At 44.7% G+C, this 18,558-nt stretch overlaps 1 protein-coding gene across 1 annotated transcript in view; it reads left to right on the top strand.

Annotated features, from left to right (window-relative positions):
- The window catches only part of LOC126317480 (chondroitin sulfate N-acetylgalactosaminyltransferase 2-like), a 139,114-nt gene that overhangs the window by 12,964 nt on the left and 107,592 nt on the right, over window positions 1-18,558 (top strand). Inside the window, exon 2 of the mRNA XM_049993186.1 lies at window positions 18,075-18,171. The gene's annotated coding sequence lies outside the window, so the exon portion shown is untranslated. The remainder of the gene's footprint in view (window positions 1-18,074; window positions 18,172-18,558) is intronic.

The raw sequence follows: 18,558 nt of genomic DNA on the forward strand, positions 1-18,558 counted from the left end.
GTCTCGCTAGGGTACCTTCTTGGGATCATTCCGCAGAAGCCTGTGTCCCACGTGGTGCCTGGTTGGTTTCCTATCAGTCAGTTCCAAAGGATTCAACACGAGGTCGAATGTACGACATGTTCCAGCCATTGGTCGGGCGGTTGTTGACGTATGTTCCTACCTTCTGGGTACATTAAATTACAGCTCAACCGTTACAGTTTACGTGTGAAAGGCTATTCTCTTACTTGCCATCCTGGTATTCGATCATCGTCAGTTGAACAGTTTTTGTGAACTTTTGAAGTGATCTCGTTCAAGTCATTTGACTGTGTATTTTTGACTGTTAAATTGGTAGTGTAGAAGCTTCTTTCCTGGGATACCCCGCGCTAATTGGCGTTATATAAATTAAGCAGAACATAACGAGATCTCAGCGCACGACTCGCTTTTTACAAATTTTCTCCAATGTCTCTTGGTGTGGCAATGTTTTCTAAACTTGTTGACTAGTAATTCACACGATAGCTTGAGTACACATGTGGATTATATTGTGAGTTCCGCTGAAAATGTCGTGAGTGAAAGGAGGTGGTTCCTGTTTCTTTTGACTGTACTAAAGCGAGTGCTTAAAAACTCAGATGACCAACCAGGATGAGTGTTATTCATAAACGAAAGGGAGACGTTGTTTTGGTCCTAAATGGGCAGCTTGTCCGCACGACGAGCTGACTGCATTTTATGTAAACTTGTCATCAGTCTATTTACTTGGATGCCTTTTTTTACTTGCTAGTAGATGTCAGATGTTAACTGGCTGTTAATCATATATGTAGGTTTCCAAATCTTATATCTGGAATGCATCGTTAAACGTCACATTACTGATCTTACTAATATCTGTATTAAGACGTATTTCCGAAATTTTTTCTTAAGATTTGTTTGTTACATTTTCTTTCTATAATGTTATTTTGGCGGGTTTATAAATTCTACTACCAGTCCTTGCTTCCAAAACAAGAATTTACGAATAATGTGACTTTTCATGCTTTCCCGACGGATCTGTTGCAAATCGCACAATATTCCTTCGATGCAACTGCTCGACATCGTCAGGAGGTGGCAGGTGCTGATGTCACTGATGCAAGGCGCGTCTGATCAGTTGCAGTTACTAATAACTTAAATTCTGCTGGTTGACTGGATCCCGACATTTTTATATGTATTTAATGTGATTTAATTATTGAATGAAAGAATAAATGTGGTAAGTGGGACCAAACTACTGAGTTCGTCGGTCTCTAGGCTTACACATTACTTAATGTAACTTAGGCTAAGGACAACACACACACCCAGGACCCATGCCCGAGTGAGGACTCGAACCTCCGACGGGGGGAGCAGAGCGAACCGTGGCAATGCGCCTTTAACCGAGTCGGCTATTAAATTTATTAATAAAATCATGGCTCAGTATCCTGTCACTCAACACCGTCTTCCTGCTGCATTTCCAAAACAATCTACTTAATGTCTGTACCCGTTAAAGGCTGTAGGACTTGTGCTTTTGGCTTGAATCAGCGTGGTTAATAACAGAAGGGTTAATTTCTAGAGGGATGACAGGATACCCTTGCTGTCGCCACCCTATCAAATAAGGCCAATGTTTGATCCTAGTAGATTTCTCTTGGCCAGAAATGCCCTTTTTGCCTATGTTAGTTTGCTTCTGGTATCCTTCTGGCTCCGTCCGTCATAGGTTATTTGGTTGCCTAGGTAGCAGAATTCCTTAACTTCATCTACATCATCATGATCACAAAACCTGATGTTAAGTTTGCCGCTGTTGTCATTTCTGCTACTTCTCATTATTTTCGTCTTTCTTCGATTTACTCTCAATCCATATTGTGTAATCACTGGGCTGTTCATTCCATTCAGGAGATCGTGCACCTCTTCTTCATTTGCATTGAGGATATCAATGTCATCAGCGAATCTTATCATTGATATACGTTCACCTTGAACTTTAATTTCACTGTTGACCCTCTCTTTTATTTCCGTCATTGCTTCTCCTTTGTGAAGATTAAACATTAGGAATGAAAGACTACATCTCTGCCTAGAACCCTTTTTAATCCGAGCATTTCATTCTTGTTCTTCCACTCTTATTATTCCCTCTTCGCTCTTGTACATATCGTATTTTATACGTCTACCTCTATAACGTACCCAAATTTTTCTCAGGCTTTAGGACATCTTGCATCATTTGACATTGTCCAACGCTTTTCTCAGGTCGACATATCCTATGAACATGTCTTGATTTTTCTCTAGTCGTGCTTTAATTATTAACCGCAACGTCCGAACTACCTCTCTGGTGCACAGCTTTTTCTAAAGCCAAGCTCATCGTCATCTAACACAGCCTCAAACTTATTTCCCTTTGTCCTGTATATTATTCTAGAGTGCACGTTGGATTCAGGAGCTGTTAAGCTGATTGTCCGATAATTCTCCCACTTGTCGGATTTTGCAATCTTCGGCATTGAGTGGATGGTGCTTTTCCGAAAGTCAGATGGTATACCACCAAACTCACATACGTACTCTACACAGCAACGTGAATCGTCGTTTTGGTGCCACTTCGCGTAATGATTTTAGAAATTCTGATGAACATCTGATGTTATCTATCCCATCTGCCTTTTTTTTCGCGAGTTACCTGTCTTTTCACTGGTTTGATGCGGCCCGCCACGAATTCCTCTCTTGTGCCAACCTCTTCATCACCGAGTGGCACTTGCTCCCTATGTATTCTGTTATTGTCTGTATGTATTCCAATCTGTCTTCCTCTGCACCTTTTACCCTCAACATGTCCCTCTAGTACCATGGAAGTCATTCTCTGATGTTTTAACAAATGTCCTGTCGTCCTCTCGCTTATTCTTGTCAGTGTTTTCCGTATATTCTTTTCCTCGCCGATTGTGTGGAGAACCTTCGAATTTCTTACGCTATTATTCCACGTAATTTTCAACATTCTTCTGTAGCACCGCGTCAAAAATTCTTCGTTTTTCTTCTCTTCCGGTTTTCCCACAGTCTATATTTCACTACCATGCAGTTCCGTGCTCCAAACGTATGCTGTCACTAATTCCTTTCTCAAGTTAAGACTAACATTTGATACCAGTAGACTTCTTTTGGCCAAGAATACCCTTTTTGCTAGTGCCAGTCTGCTTTTTATTTCCCCCCTGCTCCGTTCGTCATGGATTATTTTGGTGCCTAGATAGCAGAATTCCTTAACTTCATTTGCTACGTGATCACCGATCCTGATGTTAAGTCCCTTGCTGTTCTCATTTCTGCTACTTCTCATTACTTTCGTCTTTTTTCGATTTACTCTCGTCTGTTTGGCAGTAAACGCCTCTGCAGTCGTCGTTCACCCCTGTCACGTGCTTTCAGCAGTGCACCACTACTGCCTCAGTACTGGTTTTGTACGGCGCCATTTTCCCGCACACAGTATACTTTAACCACCGCGGCACGTGATCAGTTTACAACCTCAGCCGTTAAGAATATGCTTCTAGCCTTGGCCCGGATGCCAGTGGTCATGTAAATCAGATAAATCTCTCCTTTTTCACATTACGACAGCGACTGTGCTGTTGTACGCGTCCCTACGACAGGTTTTATATACCGCCTGTTATATACCGCCTGTTATTGCACGTCGACGTCGAACATAGGCGGCGGTCGGATTACTGTGACTGGGCCGGGTACAATCAGAAACACACACATAAGAATAGTTTTGCATGACCTCGGTTCCGAGAGATCCGGAAACTGTACACAAAATTGGAGTAGAGATCAACATAAACATCACTTCCGCCCTTTTCATTGCTGACGTGGCACGTTGTACCAGCATACAGCGAGACCTTCAGAGGTGGTGACCCAGACTGCTGTACACACAGGTACCTCTACTACCCAGCAGCGCGTCCTCCTGCACTGCTGCACGCCTGTACTCGTCGTGGCCTGCTGTCCACAAGTTGGTCAACGCGCTGTTGGTCCCCATTGTCCCGCTCCTCAACGGCGGTTCGCCGTAAATCCTTCAGAGTGGCTCGTGGGTCACATCGTCCATAAACAGCCGTTTTCAATCAATCCCAGGCATGTTCGATAGGCTTCATGTGTGGAGAATATGCCGGCCACTCTACTCAAGCCATGTCGTTATCCTGAAGCAAATCGTTCACGCGAATTTTAACCGACAGGAAGAAGATGCTCTCATATGCAAATGATTAGTTTTTCAGAGCATTCACATAAGGGTGGCGCCGGTGACGACCCCTACAACTTGCTGACGTGATGAAACTTTCCAATCGATTTATCATACACAAACAGCAGTTGACCGGCGTTGCCTGGTGAAACGTTGTTGTGATGCCTCGTGTAAGGAGGAGAAATGCGTACCATCACGTTTCCGACTTTGATAAAGGTCGGATTGTAGCCTATCGCGACATTGCTGCTTTCGTTGGACGAGATCCAATGACTGTCAGCAGAATATGGAATCGGTGCGTTCTGGAGGGTAATACGGAACGCCGTGCTGGATCCCAACGGCCTCGTATCACTAGCAGTCGAGATGACAGGCATCTTATCGTCATGGCTGTAACGGATCGTGCAGCCGCGTATCAATTCCTGAGTCCCACAGATGGGGACGTTTGCAAGACAACAACCAACTGCACGAACAGTTTGCAGCAGCAAAGACTGTCAGCTCGGAGACCATGGCTGCGGTTACCCTCGACTCTGCATCGCAGACAGGAGCACCTGCGATGGTGTACTCAACGACCAACCTAGGTGCACGAATGGCAGAACGTCATATTTTCGGATGAATCAAGGTCCTATTTTCGGGATAATGATGGTCGCGTCCGTCTTTGGCGAAATCGCGGTGAACGCACATTGGAAGCGTGTATTCGTCATCGCCATACTGGCGTATAACCAGGCGTGATGGTAAGGGGTCCCATTCGCTACACGTCTCGGTCACCTCTTGTTCGCATTGACGGCACTTTGAACACTGGACGCTACATTTCATATTTGTTACGATCCCTGCGAAACCCTGCATTTCAGCATGATAATGCACGACCGCACGTTGCAGGTCCTATACAGGTCTTTTTGGATACAGAAAATGTTCGACTGCTGCCCTAGCCAGCACATTCTCCAGATCTCTCACCAATTGGAAACGTCTGGTCAGTGGTGGCCGAGCAACTGGCTCGTCACAATACGCCAGTCACTACTCTTGATTAACTGTGGTATCGTGTTGAAGCTGCATGGGCAGCTGTACCTGTACACGCCATCCAAGCTCTGTTTGACTCAATGCCCAGGCGTATCAAGGCCGTTATTACGGCCAGAGGTGGTTGTTCTGGGTACTGATTTCTCAGGATCTATGCACCCAAATTGTGTGAAAATGTAAACACATGTCACTTCTAGTATAATATACTTGTGCAATGAATACCCGTTTATCATCTGGATTTCTTCTTAGTGTAGCAGTTTTATTGTCCAGTAGTCTAAGTAAACAATTCTGATTGGGCCCTGAGCGACCTTAAAGCGGCTTTGATGCAGATCTGTACCACCAAACAAAGATATAATTACCTAACTTACTTTTATCGTGGTGGTAATTAATTACGACTGCCCCTCATTACTGTGGCTTTGGGTCGGAGGACTTCTCCACAGCTGCTGGGGAAGTCCCCAAGATTCACACTGTCCACACGCGTGAGCGGTGTCCTTTACGAAGCGAAGCCGTCGTCGCAGTAGGATCAGGGGAGCAGTACGTGTGGAGTGCAGGGCACGAGTCCACAACACGAGGTCCCACAGCTGACTGCTGGGGCGAGAAGGAGGGAGAGAGAGTGAGAGGGAGAGAGGGAGAGGCCACAGAACCGAGCTAATGGGCGCCTCTATCGATTCCCCGCGCTTTCGCCGCTCTCCCTCTGTGGACAAACCGAGAGCCGAGCTGTGGCCAGAGGCAGGGCTGAGCCAGCACCACCTGTTCCGCAGTGTGTGGAGGGGGGAGCGAGGGGGGGTGGAGGAGGAGACGCTGTCACAGCCAGGGGGGTTCACAGCTGGCGCGCAGTCAGCTGCAGTGTGCAGGCGTAGTGCGCTTGTCGTGGCGATACGTGCCGCATTCCACGATAATCAGCTCGCGGTACAAAACGTCAGTCACTCGCTTGCAAGAGCAGGCTGTTTGTTTTGGAGAGCTGTACATGATGTGCAGTTGGTAACAGGCGGTCATGTGACCCTCAGGCGTTGAAGTTCAGTCATGGCAGTGAAGTGCCAGTCGGCTGTACAGAATCGGCACGGTAAAATGAGTCGACGTGGTGACGTCACATATCGGCAGAATGGAGCTACCGTCTTCGGACCCGCCCATGACCACGATGTGAATGAAGTGGCCAGATTTCTTACTGTGTATCAAGGAGGGGTTGGTCGTCGTGTCTACAAGGAATCATGTACTACTGCAGGCATTTTAATTTTGTTACTTTATTTTAAACGTCTTGTTTCGTAGTATGGTATGAGGAGTAAATCGTAAGTCATGGAATAATACAGAATACGAAATTAATACTTGAGGACTTGATATTAACATTAGTAATGCCTTAAATAAAGTACAGAATACGAAATAAATACTTAAGGAGTTGATAATGAAGTTAGTAATGCATTAAATAAAATTTAAACGAATCCAAAGACGACGACCAGTCACCGAGAATACACTAGCAAAATCAAAAATGGAACACAGGAATCTGCTTAATTTTCTCTTGGAGCATCCAGACAGTCTAGAAGGAGTGGTAGAAGACCTGAGCCGCAAGAAAATTCCTAATTTTAGAGTTGAACGTGCGGTGTATTACCGCTGAGATTCCTTGATTTTTGTGACAGCTTACTGAAAACGGATGCACCAGAATACTGCACAACAGTCAAGATGGTGCGATCCAAATGCGGACTGATTTCTAGAAAGTATTAAATTTTAGAAAGCTGCTACTTCTTGGAAATAAGCTCATATTGTTAACAACCAACGACGCTGTGCTGTATGTCGCAAACGAATGAAAATAAGCAAAGTAACCCTATTTCCTCGTTGGGCTATCACGTATTGCAGGTGATGTTGTAATGGCAAATACAGCAGCATTCAGTTTTTGAAAAAGTTCCTGGACATCTGCATACTATGACGGCTTACCATCTATCTCAGTAACCAGGAATTTGTATTGTTCAGTTCACTAATCATATGCCAGTTCTTTTTAATGAAAAGGTCAGTTTTGGTTGAAATATATTTTAAAAACTGTAAAAATGGAGTCTTACTGTGATTTAGAATAAAATTATTTTCTACTTACGTCTTGAACAGCAGAATTTGATACACTGCTTATGTTGCACTCAATGTCCTTCCCCACCAAGCTAGTGTCACCAGCAAAGAGAGCTAATTTAGAAACATCTGTCATATTAGAAGGCATGTCACTTTTATACAGGGTGTTCGTTTTAACCAGAGACAACTAAATATCTTGAAAACGACCTATCATATGAAAGAAATTTCTAAGTTAAAAGTTGATATTAGTACACGGGACATCTATCTGTGGGAAAATTGGCACCTCGTAACCACCCCTCCTGCGTAGAAGGTGTGAAGTTTGTATTTTCAAATGGGAACGCTCCACCCCCCCCCCCCCCTATTTGATTGCATATTTGGACTCTACGCCAAAACATACGTACGATTTACCAGAATCGTTGTTTTCAACTCGTGTAGCTGACGCTGTAATTGACAAATATCAAGTGTGCCTGTTTTTGCAATTAAGAACTCATGCATTTGATTCTATACTTCATTTATCATGTAAATGTAAACCATTGCATTGTGACGGTTGATATTTATGTTCGAAATTTACTTCAGTGTCACAAATCTAATTGTACAGTATAATGTGGTTAGTCGTTTCGATTTTCGGTTAGAGTCTGCGTGTTGCGTGATCCAGGAACAACAACGTCGATATAATAGCGTTCCGATGGTTTTCAGACTCACAGCAGTCAATCCCACAGGGAACAGGAAAGCACGTTACCATACAAGCAGCTTGTTTGCCAGAAATATCAATGCCTAGCCATATTGTCTGTACTTTACAATCACGTTTGCTGCTCTCCAGTAATGTTTGAACATCAGTATTAACCGCCAGAACACAAAGGTTTACATTCACAATGTAAATGAAATGTAGAATCAAACGTGTCGGTTCTTAATTACAAAAAAAGGCACATTAGGTATTCGTCGATTACACCGCAGACTACTACGAATGGCAAACAATGGTTTGTTATAACTGTACGTATTTTTTGCCGCAGAATCCAAATATTCAGTAAAAATGAGGGGTTCCTATTTGAAAATCAAGCATTCCAATAATGAGAGGCAAGGGGACTCCCCTTTATCAAACATCCTGATGCGAAGAGAGAACTATTAAGTCTTTGATCCTGGATGAAAGTACAAGCAGATTCTTTTTTTCAGACAGACACAATCACTGTCATAATTACTGGAGCTATAACTTTCAGATCTCTTGTTCTCTTCAGTCCTGAGACTGGTTTGATGCAGCTCTCCATGCTACTCTATCCTGTGCAAGCTTCTTCATCTCCCAGTACCTACTGCAACCTACATCCTTCTGAATCTGCTTAGTGTATTCATCTCTTGGTTCCCTCTATGATTTTTACCCTCCACGCTGCCCTCCAGTACTAAATTGATGATCTCTGGATGCATCAGAACACGTCCTAACAACCGATCCCTTCTTCTAGTCAAGTTGTGCCACAAACTTCTCTTCTCCCCAATTCTATTCAGTTCCTCCTCATTAGTTACGTGATCTACCCATCTAATCTTCAACATTCTTCAGTAGCACCACATTTCGAAAGCTTCTATTCTCTTCTTGTATGAACTGTTTATCGTCCATGTTTCACTTCTATACATGGCTACACTCCATACAAATACTTTCAGAAACGACTTCCTGACACTAAAATCACTACTCGATGTTAACAAATTTCTCTTCTTCAGAAACGCTTTCCTTGCCATTGCCAGTTTACATTTTATATCCTCTCTACTTCGACCATCATCAGTTATTTTGCTCCCCAAATAGCAAAACTCCTTTACTACTTTAAGTGTCTCATTTCCTAATCTAATTCCCTCAGCGTCACCCGACTAAATTCGACTACATTCCATTATCCTCGTTTTGCTTTTGTTGATGTTCATCTTATATCCTCCTTTCAAGACACTGTCCATTCCGTTCAACTGCTCTTCCAAGTCCTTCGCTGTCTCTAACAGAATTACAATGTCATCGGCGAACCTCAAAGTTTTAATTTGTTCTCCATGGATTTTAATACCTACTCCGAACTTTTCTTTTGTTTCCTTTACTGCTTGCTCAATATACAGATTGAATAACGTCGGGGATTGGCTACAACCCTGTCTCACTCCCTTCCCAACCACTGCTTCCCTTTCATGTCCCTCGAATCCTATAACTACCATCTGGTTTCTGTACAAGTTGTAAATAGCCTTTCGCTCCCTGTGTTTTAACCCTGCCATCTTCAGAATTTGAAAGAGATCTATACATAAAAAAAACGAAGACAAGCAGCACTGTAAACGAACAGCGACATTATGAAAGTAAAATGTAGGAATACTTGCACCCAGTGCTTCATCATAAGAAGGGTCGGAACTCACAGTCCCTAGTGTTGTCATACAATGTAAGTTAATTTGTAAAAAATTTAACTACGGGAATATAACGGAACAGAGCAAGACAAAGGAGGGTTTCTACAGTAAAAGCTGTAAGATCTTTTCGTATTCTTTGTGTCTTTTCATATGCACAAGAAATTATGTAAAACAGGGTAAAAAGTGAGAGATAAATACATTTCAACTGCAGCTTCCGACAAAATACGAGAGAAATGTGAGGGAACAAAAGGGGCAGTCGGTGTTATTTTGAAATTACGAAAGATAAAGCGGCTATCTGGCTCGTGAAAGACGCAGCGGATTTTCAAACTGTCGTAGGATGCTTTATTACGAGAGCACATTCAGCAGACGCGCCAGGGCTTGGCAAGCATAAAATTTAAATTAATGTCTCTCCTTACTACTGTTAGTAATAAATTGTGTACTAGTGGCTGAGAAAAATTAACGAATCAATGTATGATACTTCAGTACTTTGCAACCTAATTAGAGGATGCGGCATTTAGATACTTCCCATACGATTATCAGTTTATTCAGAACATTCAATGTCTAAAGATGAAAGGTTTGCACTTGCCAACGTCGAAATTTTTGCCACCAGTCCACGAATTGTGCCAACGGAGGGAATTACAGCCAGTGTTGAAGCAGGCATTACTAGTGTGAGCAGGATGCAGTAAGAGTATTAGGCAGCGTGAAACCTTAAAACGGTAAATACCTATGGGTGATAGGAATACTACAAAGCGCTGTAGGCCTGCTGACAAGGGCAGTGCAACAGCAGTTAGAATGGGGCTGACGATTATCGCTGTAAGATTGCCGACGTAATACATCCACGGATTTCCTGAGTAAGCATGCGACGATCATGCTTGATAAAAAAAAGACTCCTCAATCGATCAGAAATGTCTGTTCACTTCACTTTTGCCACCATCGCGACTTAATGGGTTGCTGAAAATTCACAATGAAAACATTCTGCTGAAACATACAGCATGTACTGTTGGTTCGCTCACATATTCATCACCAAGTTCTTGATAACACTGTTTAAACCGCATTCGTTACGTGGATGAGACATTCTTTGCGCTGTGGAGACTTGGCGGGGAGGGAAGAAGTCGTTTTCATGAACATCCTGAAGAGATTAATCCGAAGATTCAGCCTACTATGGAGGAGGAGGTGGAAGACATTTTCCTGACGTGCTATTCTTCAAGGAAGAAGATAGTAGTGTGGCCTACACGGTATAACGAAAACCCACAAAGACGAACCATTATCTAAAGCGTTCGTAATAAGACACACACACACACACTCGCACACACACACACACACACACACACACACACAAAAGTTCGCTTCTGTTGTAAAAACTTAGTGAATCGACCGAGCGACATCGGGAAACCGGATCTGCTCCATGCGGTGTTGCAATATCTCAGCTATGCTTTGCTGAAGAATGAATATTGATCCATTGAGATAAAAAAGGCGCTAAGACAGACATGGGTAGATCATAGCAATGTACAGATATATCTGAAATCTTAAGTTTTTCCTGCCGTTCATAAAAGACGTCACTGATCACATGGGAAAGATGTAGACGAAACGGAATATGGCTGTGATTTACAAAAGCATTTGGAAGATATAGGAACACCTAAAGCTGCCAAGAATGTTCGCAAACCGCTGGAAAAAAAGGAATTTGCAGGATAGCGTGTAGGTGTGAAGGCGTGTGGGTGTGAAGGCGTGTACACGGGCATTACTAAAAGAACGGCCGCAAAACGACTAGGGGAACAGAATGGAGCTGTAAAAGTGGAGAAACTCACAGACCAGATCTCATGGAACATACACTACTGGCCATTAAAATTGCTACACCACGAAGATGACGTGCTACAGACGTGAAATTTAACCGACCGGAAGAAGATGCTGTGATATGCAAATGATTAGCTTTTCAGAGCATTCACACAAGGTTGGCGACGGTGGCGACACCAACAACATTTCTCATACACAAACAGCAGTTGACCGGCGTTGCCTGGTGAAACGTTGTTGTGATGCCTCGCGTAATAAGGAGAAATGCGTACCATCACATTTCAGACTTTGATAAAGGTCGGATTGTAGCCTATCTGCGATTGCGGTTTATCGTATCGCGACATTGCTGCTCGCATTGGTCGAGAGCCAATGACTGTTGGCACAATATGGAGTCGGTGGGTTCAGGAGGGTAATAGGGAACGCCGTGCTGGATCCCAACGGCCTCGTATCACTAGCAGTAGAGATGACAGGCATCTTATCCGCATGGCGGGAACGGATCGTGCAGCCACGTCTCGATCCCTGAGTCAACAGATGGGACGTCTGCAAGACAACAACCATCTGCACGAACAGTTCGACGACGTTTGCCTCACCATGGACTATCAGCTCCGAGACCATGGCTGCGGTTACCCTTGACGCTTCATCACAGACAGGAGTGCCTGAGATGGTGTACTCAACGACGAACCTGGGTGCACGAATGCCGAAACGTCATTTTTTGTATGAATCCAGGTTCTGTTTAAAGCGTCCTGATGGTCACATCCGTGTTTGGCGACATCGCGGTGAACACACATTGGTAGCGTGTGTTCGTCATCGCCATACTGGCGTATCACCAGCGTGATGGTATGTGGTGCCATCGGTTGCACGTCTCGGTCACCTCTTGTTCGCATTGACGGCACTTTGAGCAGTGGACGTTACAATTTAGATGTGTTACGACCCGTGGCTCTACCCTTCATTCGATCCCTGCGAAACCCTACATTTCAGCAGGGTAATGCACGACCGCATGTTGCAGGTCCTGGCCAGCACAGTCTCCAGATCTCTCACCAACTGAAAACGTCTGGTCAATGGTGGCCGAGCAACTCGCTCGTCACAGTACGCCAGCCACTACTCTTGATGAACTGTGGTATCGTTTTGAAGGTGCATGGGCAGCTGTACGTGTACACGCCATCCAAGCTCTGTTTGGCTCAATGCCCAGGAGTATCAATGCCGTTATTACGGCCGGAGGTGGTTGTTCTGGGTACTGATTTCTCAGGATATTTGCACCCATGTTGCGTGAAAATGTAATCACATATCAGTTCTAGTATAATATGTTTGTCCAATGAATACCCGTTTATCATCTGCATTTATTCTTGGTGTAGCAACTTTAATGGCCAGTAGTGTAATTTGTTGTCAGGAGACCACCGGATTCGGTTTGATATGACTCAGGAACTGGCAGTCACAAGCGGATGCTATGAAAGTCTAGAGAGAGAGAGAGAGAGAGAGAGACCTTCGGAGGAGTGTGTGAATATGAGTGGTATCCGGACTCCCGTGCTGAAGGCGGCGTGCACCAGTCTGAGCAGTAATAATGACGGACTACAGCTACTGAAAATGGCCAAATGCACCCGAGCTTTCTAAATACGTGACGCCACGTCTCTTCGTGGGAGCACGCGGAAATGGAATTTCACTTCACTAAGTAGCGGGCCAGCGTGTGCATTAGACCTTCGAAAAGGCTACTACACTCATGAAGACGTCCTTCGCAGATGGAGACGAAATGTTGGGTTTTAATAAGAAATTCATCCGACCACGGCATTATAGCAACGAATATTTTAATAAGGGTGTTCTACATAAGCTGGGTTTCCCCGAGAAATGTGTCAATATCTCGTAGTGAATGCAAGTATGCAGAATAAACTATTTTGTTCACTCTTAACCACCAGCAGAAGTAATCGTACCTTCTTCAGATATCACAGAATTGAGAAACATAGTAAATTATGAGGTGTGTGTTTTCCACACACGTTCGTAAACTGCCTTTACTTCCGTTATTTCATTGACTGGACTATTTTTGTACCTTGTGTAATTGTATAAGAAGCTCGTAAACTGTACGTGCTGAAGGAGATATTCACTCTGCAGCGGAGTGTGCGCTGATTTGAAACTTCCAGGCAGATTAAACCTGTGTGTCGGACCGAGACTCGAACTAGGGACCTTTGCCTATCGTGGGCAAATGCTCTACGAACTGAGCTACCCAATCACGACTCACGCCACGTGCTCACAGCTTTACTTCTGCCAGTACTTCGTCTCCTACCTTCCAAACTTTACAGAAGCTCTCCTGCGAACCTTCCAGAACTACCACTCCTGAAAGAAAGGATATTGCGGAGACATGGCCAGGAAGTTTAAAATCAGCGCACAATCCGTTGCAGATTGAATATCTCATTCTGGAAACATCCCCTAGGCTGTGACTAAGCCATGTCTCCGCAATATCCTTTCTTTCAGGGGTGCTAGTTCTGCAAGGTTCGCAGGAGAGCTTCTGTAAAGTCTGGAAGGTAGGAGACTAGGTACTGGCAGAAGTAAAGCTGTGAGGACGTGCCGTGAGTCGTGATTGGGTAGGTCAGTTCGTAGAGCACTTGCCCGCGAAAGGCAAAGGTCCCGACGTCGAGTCTCGGTCCGGCACACAGTTTTATTCTGCCAGGATGTTTCTACTGATTCTCATCAAAATGCGGCGATGATCTGTTTGTTGATGTTTTGTGTTGCTCTACTGACTGCCTTACTAGTAAGAGCACTGGTACGTCCTTGTGTCCCTATTCATGTATTGTTGCTGTTGTTGTGGTGGTGGTTGTAGCTCTCCAAGCAAGCCTACCTTCTGCAAGCCTCTTCATCTCTGCATAAATACTGCAACTTACATACTATGAATTTGCTAACTGTAGTCAACTCTTGAGCTCCCTCTACTAATTTTACCCCGTCACTTCCCGCCATTCCTAAATCGCCAGTATCTCAGATGCATTCTTTTATTTAATCTCTTCTTTTGGTCAATTTCTGTCATAAATTTATTTGCTCCTCTATTCGATCTCATACCTCTTCATTAGTTGTCTGATTTACCGGTCCAATCTTCAACACTCTTCTGAAGTACCAAGTCCGAAAAAAAGTTCTACTCTCCTCCTGTCTGAACTGTTTATCCTAAACGTTACACTTCCGTACAAGGCCACACTCCAGACAAATACGTTCAGATACAAGTCTTCCTAACAGATTTGTTTACGTTATTACTTTCCTTCAGAAAAGCTTTTGTTGCTATCCCCAGAATGCATAATACATCCATTATACTTCTGTCATCGTCAGTTATTTTATTAAGCAAATAGCAAAACTTATCTATTAGTGTATCATTTTATTATGGAATACACTTAGCACTGCTGGATTTGATTATTCTGCATTCAATTCCAGATTTTACTTTCACTGATTTTCATCTTACACTCCTGGAAATTGAAATAAGAACACCGTGAATTCATTGTCCCAGGAAGGGGAAACTTTATTGACACATTCCTGGGGTCAGATACATCACATGATCACACTGACAGAACCACAGGCACATAGACACAGGCAACAGAGCATGCACAATGTCGGCACTAGTACAGTGTATATCCACCTTTCGCAGCAATGCAGGCTGCTATTCTCCCACGGAGACGATCGTAGAGATGCTGGATGTAGTCCTGTGAAACGGCTTGCCATGCCATTTCCACCTGGCGCCTCAGTTGGACCAGCGTTCGTGCTGGACGTGCAGACCGCGTGAGACGACGCTTCATCCAGTCCCAAACATGCTCAATGGGGGACAGATCCGGAGATCTTGCTGGCCAGGGTAGTTGACTTACACCTTCTAGAGCCCGTTGGGTGGCACGGGATACATGCGAACGTGCATTGTCCTGTTGGAACAGCAAGTTCCCTTGCCGGTCTAGGAATGGTAGAACGATGGGTTCGATGACGGTTTGGATGTACCGTGCACTATTCAGTGTCCCCTCGACGATCACCAGAGGTGTACGGCCAGTGTAGGAGATCGCTCCCCACACCATGATGCCGGGTGTTGGCCCTGTGTGCCTTGGTCGTATGCAGTCCTGATAGTGGCGCTCACCTGCACGGCGCCAAATACGCATACGACCATCATTGGCACCAAGGCAGAAGCGATTCTCATCGCTGAAGACGACACGTCTCCATTCGTCCCTCCATTCACGCCTGTCGCGACACCACTGGAGGCGGGCTGCACGATGTTGGGGCGTGAGCGGAAGACGGCCTAACGGTGTGCGGGACCGTAGCCCAGCTTCATGGAGACGGTTGCGAATGGTCCTCGCCGATACCCCAGGAGCAACAGTGTCCCTAATTTGCTGGGAAGTGGTGGTGCGGTCCCCTACGGCACTGCATAGGATACTACGGTCTTGGCGTGCATCCGTGCGTCGCTGCGGTCCGGTCCCAGGTCGACGGGCACGTGCACCTTCCGCCGACCACTGGCGACGACATCGATGTACTGTGGAGACCTCACGCCCCACGTGTTGAGCAATTCGGCGGGACGTCCACCCGGCCTCCCGCATGCCCACTATACGCCCTCGCTCAAAGTCTGTCAACTGCACATACGGGTCACGTCCACGCTGTCGCGGCATGCTACCAGTGTTAAAGACTGCGATGGAGCTCCGTACGCCACGGCAAACTGGCTGACACTGACGGCGGCGGTGCACAAATGCTGCGCAGCTAGCGCCATTCGACGGCCAACACCGCGGTTCCTGGTGTGTCCGCTGTGCCGTGCGTGTGATCATTGCTTGTACAGCCCTCTCGCAGTGTCCGGAGCAAGTATGGTGGGTCTGACACACCGGTGTCAATGTGTTCTTTTTTCCATTTCCAGGAGTGTATAATCTGTTTTCAAGACAGTATCCATTCTGTTCAGCTGATCTTTTTAAGTTCTTTGTCATCTATGACAGAGTTAAAATGTCATCAATAAGCCCCAGAAGTTTTATTTCTTGTCCTTGACTATTAATTCTCTTTTCAAATTTCATCGCTGGCCGGTGTGGCCGAGCGGTTATAGGCGCTACAGTCTGGAACCGCGCTACCGCTACGGTCGCAGATTCGAATCCTGCCTCGGGCATGGATGTGTGTGATGTCCTTAGGTTAGTTACGTTTAATTAGTTCTAAGTTCTAGGGGACTTGTGACCTTAGAAGTTAAGTATCATAGTGCTCAGAGCCATTTGACCCATTTTTCAAATTTCTTTCTGGTTTTCTTCCTCAGTGTACATGTTGGATAACATCAGGCGTACGTTACACTCTGTCACTCTCTCCTCAATAGTTACATCTCTTTAATGTTCTTTGACTCAACAGCAGTCTGGTTTCTGTACAAGTTTTATACAGAATCTCAAAACGTGTATTCCAGTCAACATTTTCAAATGTCCAATCAACATTTAATGACCCATTTTTCAAATTTCTTTCTGGTTTTCTTCCTCAGTGTACATGTTGGATAACATCAGGCGTACGTTACACTCTGTCACTCTCTCCTCAATAGTTACATCTCTTTAATGTTCTTTGACTCAACAGCAGTCTGGTTTCTGTACAAGTTTTATACAGAATCTCAAAACGTGTATTCCAGTCAACATTTTCAAATGTCCAATCAACATTTACAAATGCTTTAGCTAAATCTAAAAATTCTGAGACGTAGAGTTGCCTTTCTTCAATCTGGCTGGAATGGCGGTATCTGGTGGCCAACACTGAGCAGAGGGCTCCCTTCTGCTGTAGGGCTGTGTGTGGGAGAAGTAAACGTCATAAGGTCAGTATTGCCTCACACGTTCCTACATTTCTCCAGAACCCAAATTGATCTTCCCTGAGATCGGCTTCCATTAGTGTTTCCATTCTTCTGCATATAATGCGTGTCAATATTTTGCAGCCACGATTTATTGAACTGTTGGTTCACTAATATTCACACCTATCAGTATCTGCGTGCTTCGGAATTGGAATTATTATACTGTTTGTGAAGTCTGGGGATATTTCGCCTGTCTCATACATCGTACAGAACAAGTGGAATAGTTTTGTCATGAGAAATATCGACTAATCCAGGTACCTTATGCTGACTTCTAGTGGTGGGTCAAGCTATTCTTGCTGTGTCATATATTCCGTACTTCTGTACAGCTGCAAAAGGGGATATATTTTCATCTTGTTACAGTGCAAGTTGCAGATCATTTATGTAAACCCTAAACAACAGAGGACCTAAAATAGAACACTGTGGTACACCATGTCTGACTTCAGGTTGTGTCTGAAAGAAACGGCAAGTATCTTTCAAACATAATATTGGAGCATTGTGGGATCGCTAATTTTTTATCATTTTCGTTGATGCTAGTTGTTCCATAGCTGATGTGCTTCATGACACCGTTTGTCAATATTTTCTGAATTCTGGTAGATGTTTTTGAAGCCACAGGGATATTAGGAACAATTGTCTTCCGTGACCTACGAAGATTTGTGTGGAGGCAATCACTATGACAGGGAAATGCAAGGGGACCTTGACGAGTGCAGTATCTAATACACTGTCTGTCTATTCCACCAGTCTAGCAAGTTCTGAGGCAGCTGACATGGGAAACATAATTGATAAATTGTCGCTTGTGGAGCAGTCAACTACTTTTGTCCCAAATGCGGCAACGGCGCTGCTTGCTGATTTTGAACTGCATGGCCAAGATTAATTTGTATTTGACGTAACTGCTGCAGCAAACAGGTTAAAGTGGCCAGCGTTCTACGCACGGCTTTTGTGTTTTAGGGGTGGGGCCGCAGAGGCTATAATGGCGCTGTCTGGTGGACGGCACTCAGCAGAGGGCTGCCTTCTGCTGTAGGGCCTTCTGTGGGAGCAGTACACGGTAAGGCACTCACTTTTAGATCCAATATAATAAATTCATAAAAAGCTGTACATTCTCTCCATTAAGCAGCTGTTTTCTTCGAGGATTACAATATGTGTATCTCACGCTCGGGGTCTTCTTGTTTCATCAGTCTCCATGTTTGTTTGCCAAGAGAGGTGGTGTAGTGATCAAACAGTGGATGGATGTTAGAAAGGATCTCCGTTCAGTTAACTGCCTGGGCTCTTCTCATTTTAATTTTGGATGAGGAATGCCACGAATTCAATCGAAGGGTTCAAACATTGTAGGGTTCTGAGTGTAGGCCCATTCAGCCGCTTGTTACTCGCTGGCTGACGTACTCTTCACAGATGAGCGCCAGTGAAGCTGTGGGCTGGGCCAGGTGCAGGGAGT

Source organism: Schistocerca gregaria, chromosome 1, assembly GCF_023897955.1.
Source record: "Schistocerca gregaria isolate iqSchGreg1 chromosome 1, iqSchGreg1.2, whole genome shotgun sequence".
Taxonomy (NCBI): Eukaryota; Metazoa; Arthropoda; class Insecta; order Orthoptera; family Acrididae; genus Schistocerca; species Schistocerca gregaria.